Source organism: Crocodylus porosus, unplaced genomic scaffold (genome assembly GCF_001723895.1).
Source record: "Crocodylus porosus isolate Cpor-Errol unplaced genomic scaffold, CroPor_comp1, whole genome shotgun sequence".
Taxonomy (NCBI): domain Eukaryota; kingdom Metazoa; phylum Chordata; order Crocodylia; family Crocodylidae; genus Crocodylus; species Crocodylus porosus.
In genome coordinates, this window is record NW_017728917.1 from 3,934,499 (window position 1) to 3,940,745 (window position 6,247).

A 6,247-nucleotide genomic window follows, 5' to 3' on the forward strand; every position below is an offset into this window, starting at 1 on the left:
CATCCTTCGTGCTGGCATTCAGACGCGCAGTGTCCTCTGCAGGCTGGTTCACTTTTCTCACAGGTATCTCAGCTTCTAGCAGAGCGTCCAAGTCAAAACACACAGCACTGACATTGCCGTCTTACTGGAGCAGAAGGTTATGTTAAATATGTCTAAGTAATCTTGTAAACTAATGTATGCATCCCTGAAATATAGGGCCTGGTTTAAATTGTTATTTTGCATTTTTCATGAAAATCAAAAAATTAAACGTGGTTTGCAACAAAATGCCATGATATGGCCACTTGTGGGGAACTCCCGTATCATGGTATTTTGTTGCAACAAGACAGAGCCCTGGTGCTGCGGTGCAGTGCCCAGTCCCTGTCCCTCCTCTGCCCCAGCCAGTGGTAGCAGTGGGTTAGGTAGGCAGGGGGATGGAAGTGCTCAGCGCTGCCCCAGTGGGGCTCCTGTGTGCAGAGCAGAGCCAGGGGCTGGGGCGGGGCAGGGGTAAGTGAGGCTGAGGGGCAGTGGCTCCCTGCCCGCTACGCTCCAATCCCCCTACCCGCTTTGCAACCCTTTGTTGTTTGCGGGCTGCGGGCACTGCATTGCCAGACAAGTTTGGCTAGGCTAGGGTCTGCCAGGTGCTGGGCACACTGCCAGGTGAGTCTGTCCCGCCATCCCTTCCAGCGGGGGTGCTCCATGACCTGGGGGTGAGATTTGCAGCATTTTGCTTGGACACTTTCTTGGCCCCACCTCTCCCTGCTGGACACTCCTGATCCCTGCCCCCAGCCTGGTAAGGGGGCTGGGCTCAGCCAGCCAGATGACTCTAAACCTGCCCCCTCAGTCAATCAGTGGGCCTGGGTGTGAAAATGGCAGTCCCCTCCATGCTTGGGCCATGATACTAGAGACTTGAGCCCGCAATTTAAACCAGGCCCTACTTAACATACATCACTGAACAATGGAGCCTTTACAAAATCGTTTTAGCAGTCTTGATTCAAAGCCATTTAAACCAGCTGCAAGGCTTTCCTGGACTTCAATGAGCATTTGTTTGGACCAAAACAAGGTTCTTGTCCTCATCACATGGGGCTATGGGGTCCTTTTTATTTGTAAAATAAAATCAGACTCCAAGGCTCTTCTCCTAATTGTAGGCCGCTCAGTTTCTAGGGTCCCTTCTGGTTCCTGCTGTATGATAGGAACAGCCTGATTCCAACCATCTAATCCTTTCTATCTTGCACAATGGCTGCTTTGTACTGCCGGCTTCTTTGTCCTGGCACTGAAGGTTCTTATTTGGTTCATGACCCAGGACTTTCAAATGAGGGGATTCCCGTCTTTATGCAGGACCTTCAAGTTGGTCTGATAATTATCAGTCGCTACAGCAGGAGCAACTGCTCAGCTTATTGCTTATTTTTCCTGCCTGGAGTCTCAAATCCACACCAGCAATTTAATCACTTACTAGTTAGGTTTTATGGTGGGTTTCACCTGCCACACTGTCCATTTTCTCAGCCAGTGTGGATGACCCAATACAACCTATGGGCTTCCTGTGTCTTTCCAGATCCCAGTAAACCAGTACTTCTGCCAAAGACAGTGTTCAGTGAATTTCTTGTACAATACTGCGTAGCTGTCAAAAGAGGGATACTCAGGAGCCTTCAAGCACAGCAAGGAATGCATAAACTCTGCAGAGACTGTCAGCACTATCCCACTTGATACCTGCCCAGAGCCATACTCTTCCCATGTGGCGTTCAACACTTCTGTGCCTCCTCCAAGGATGACTGCACTTCTGCAGGCCACAGAATTTTTCAGAGATCATTTGCTCAGGCAGAAGGCATTTGGTTTTGTGTAATGGAGGCTGTTGGGGCAGCACACCCATTTTTTTTATTGCAGTACCATTAGGCAGTTGCATTTTTAAACAGACACAGAAACAGTCTTGCTACGCACTTGATCAGACACAGGATTTCACTTCTGTGACTCCTGAAGGGGACAAGCCACACATCAACCTCCTGCTCTTTAGGCAGGGGGCTGGACTCGATGATCTCCCGAGGTCCCTTCCAGCCCTAATGTCTATGAAATCTATGAAATGCAGAAAGTAGATAGTAGAGGAGGCAGCAAATAAATTCTTTCACAGTGAAAGATAATGAACAATCAAGCTAGAAAACAAAAGAAATTAGAAGATGTAGGGATTTCCTTGGCTTTCCCCAACAAATACATCAATCAGCTAATCAGCATGAACCAGGTTTTTTAAAGTATTAGAGTGTTTTGTCATTTCAAAAATATTTTTTCTGATTCAGATTTTTTTTTTAAGGGAACCCCACCTGGTTTATTTGCTTTTTATTAGCAAGCTGATTATCTGACAGATTAATTTTATTATGAGACATGCTACAGAGAAAAGGCATATGATTTCTCCTATTCAAATCTGTGCTGTTCATTAAAGTAAGGACTTTTGAAGGGTACAACTTTCCCTGAAGAGGGGATATTTCTCATAGCTGAAAATCGAAGAGAGATGGCTCTATGCATGATTTTGAAAGATATCACTGTACAAAAATAAGATCTACTGTATCCAATATCCTCTGGGACAGTTCTCGTTTATCCTCAAACACATGAATTGACCTCAGATAATTCTGAGCTCACCTCAGATAATTAATTCATATTGCACTTAACCACTTGTTTAAATCTGCAGCAGGAGGAATTGTTTTGGTTGGTGAAAGACACACACAAACACACACATTTTGGAGAACAGACTTCTTTTAGCAGCACTCCAGGGACCGTCCAGTTTAAGGGTCAATTTGGGAATTTGCTTAGTATGGATATCTTTCTTTGACATCTTGACTGTTCTGGGTGATGTCCCGGACAAGGGAGGCCAGCAGTCTTTATGCCTTTTGGGAAATTTTTCTTGGGAAAGCTCTAGTGCTACTGTGCTTTGAAACGGGAATTCAAAATTTGTTTGATGAATAAACGCAGGTTTTTATATCATGGAGATTTCTCTTGCCAGCCTTGCAAATATCCACCTTAACTTGGTTACATTATATGTCTCTGAAAACTTGCAGTTCACGCAGGCTTGGCAGAGACTTGCTACGGTCCCCAAAGATTATCTGTGTACTAGGCATGTTCAAGCCCAGGACTCAGCAAGACTTCTTTCTGTAATTGCAGCTCTTGGGTGCTGCAGTCTGGGCAGGGTTTGGGCACCTGAACTGAAAGCCAGGAATTTCTTTCTTCTGTGCTCTCAGTGATTCCCTGCTAGGCCAATTTGGCTTGGTGGAGAAAGATGCCTAATTCAAATACAGAGGGAACAAAAGCTGAACCTATGTGGAGAGACAGGAGTTAGATTTAAACAAAAGGTCTAAAGCAATTACTTGGGCCCATGAGCCACATAGAGAGTTTGGATGAGCTGTTGTGGGCTGGGTCAGCACGCTCCCCAACCCCATAGTCCATGCAGCAGCTCACCAAAACTCCCTAAGCAGCCCCATCCCATCCACCTGGCTGCATGCCGTGCCCAGGTGGTTCCCAGCCGGTTTCCAGGGAGATCCTGGGATCACAGGGAAGTGACAGCGCGGGGCTGGGGCAGAGCTGGCCACGTGGCCCTGGCTGCAGAACCGGTGCCCATCACAGGGGCGTGTGGGCAGCGGATCACGGCTGTGCTCTGCACTTGGCCGGGATACAGCTGGGATTGGGGGAGCAGCATACAGGAGCGGGACAGGCAGGCAGGTGCCCAAGTGCACCGCCTCAAGATCCCAGCCTTGTCCCACTTCCAAACACCACTCCCCACCTGCCCATGCAGATGAGCCAGGGTACCCGGGCAGCAGGGCCAGGTCCGGTGGCGGCAGCCGGCAGGAACCACCGCTGCCCGGAAGCGAGTCCGACCGCCACTTCTTCCCAGCCTGTAGGCAGCAAGACCAGCTGCATGCACGATGACCTGGGCTGCCCCCTGCCTCTGGGCTAGGTGTTACCAAGGGACCTCCCTTGGCAGGGTGAATCTGGCCCGCTGGCCATATTTTGCCCATCCCTGGTCTAAAGGCATAACCTATAACTGGATGAAAAGTGCTAGAATGGCTAGGCAAAGGTCTTGGACAGAACAGGACAGGATTTCAGAGGGCAAGATTTGACCTTGTTGGGCAAAGAGAATAGGAAAGGGATGCAAAATCTAAGGAATAGACATAGGGACTGGCTTGGTGAGAACAGGAGTGGGGCAAGAACCCAGAGGTGGGGAAGATACAGGCATGGGACATGGACTGCATAAAAGGGAGAGAGCAGAAGGGGTCAAGCTTTGGGGATACTGTCCCCCCTAGAGCAAATTTTCCTTCAGAGTCTGGTATGGGAGCCAGTGAACTCCCCTCCTTCCCTCTCCCCCAGCACATTTTCTAGTAGTGATCAACACAGATGGCTACTATCAGTTACTTTGCTATTTCCAATCATAGTCGGTCTAACGTTTCCCAACCCTGCATAGTAGAAAAGACTCGGAAAACATTACTAATTCTGTCTTCCAAGCAGTGCTTGACTAATAATAAGGCCTCAGGCCAGTCATTGGAAAAGGAGGACAAAACAAAATACTAAATACCTGCTCATTACGTGAACGCCAGCTATTCAGTGAACTCAGTGAAGCAGAGGTCCTGTGGAAAACACAGCATATTATCACATAATAGAAAACCATTCTGTGTGTACACAAGGAAAAGCCAAATTAAGGTGGCACAAGCATTTCTAACTTTTGAGGGCTAGACTTTGCAAGCTTAATAATGTTCTTTTGTCCTAGGTGTGAATAGTAAGTATTTGGAGCTCCGTTGTACCAGACTTTGGACAACTACACACAAGAAGTCCCTGCTTTCAGTATAAAAGTAAGGCAAGAGAGATCAACTGGATATAATAGAGAAGCTGGGGAGGGCACAAAGTGTTGTAAGATCAGTTTTCTGTAGGCCTGTTAACAGAAGAGTGAAAGAGAGGTGGTCTTGCCATTGTTTCCAAGGAGCCCCTTCCACACAGCCGGGGCAGCAGGGAAAAAACCAACATTGTTGGTTCAAGCCGCAGTAGAAAAATGGAGCCCAAATTAAACTACTGCTGGAATTTCCAAAGGCAACATATTTTCATCTCAGTTTGTGGCCAGAATCATCATGGGACCACCAGTGTCTAGTTAGTCAAGGCGTGATTTAAAATAAAATTAATAAATAAGGAACTTCCAGCTGTACAGCCCCTCGCATCCCATGTGGACAAGCTGATGCAAATGACTGTGGCATGCAAAGATTGTAAATGATTTCTGAAACCTTTGCGATGAAGGGCACCACACCCACAACATATCATTTGCTGCCAAGCCCATGCAAATGAATACGCAGTAGAACAGGGGTGTCAAACTCACCCGGCCCCATGGGATAAACGAGGGTGTTTGGGCTGGTCTGTGGGCTGGATCGGATTGCGCCAGAGCCAACGCATAGGGCCAGTCGGGGCGGCACCGTGTGCTGTGCATGCCCTGCACTGGTGCCCCCGTGCATGGTCAATCGATGCATCTCCAGCAAAACCAAGGCAGCGATTCTCCCACTGGCAGTGGGAGACCGCAGCAGGAGTGCTGCGTCGGGTTATGGGCGCTGCACTTTAACAAGGACGTGGTAAAGCTTGAGGGAGTCCAGAGAAGAGCCACCCGCATGATCAGAGACTTGCGTGGCTTGCCACGTGAGGAATGGCTGAGGGACCTGGGACTCTCCAGCCTGAAAAAAACAAGGCTGAGAGGGGACCTGGTAGCAGCTTACCACTACATCAGAGGCGTACATCAAGGGCTCAGTGAACAACTGTTCACCAGGGCACCTTTAGGGAAAACTAGCGGTAATGGCCACAAACTCCTGAAAGATCATTTCAGGCTCAACTGTGGGAAAAACGTCCCGGTCAGGGCGTCCCCACTGCGGCAGAAGCTCCCTCCAGACGTGGTGCAAGCCCCTACCCCGGAACTCGTCCCGGGCAGGCCGGACGGCCGCCTCGCTGGGGTCACTTGCCCCCGCTTCTCTTCCCTGCCCGGTGCCGGGGGCTGCACCAAGATCCCTGCCAGCCCCTCACAACCCAGCAGTGGCGGGTTTGCCGCTGTGCACGCAGCGCCCCGCCGGGGCCGAGCCCGACCCAGCCGCATCCAGCTTTCTCCTCAGGGCCATGCAGGGGCCTCCTGCACGGGGATCGCGGCGGGCGGGGAGCGGCCGGAGGCGGAGGCGGCGGCAGGGAGCGGGTGACAGCTCGGGGAAGATCCCAGCCGCGTGAGACGCCGCGTGCGGCCGAGCCAGGCGGCGGGACACGTGCGCCCGCCCCG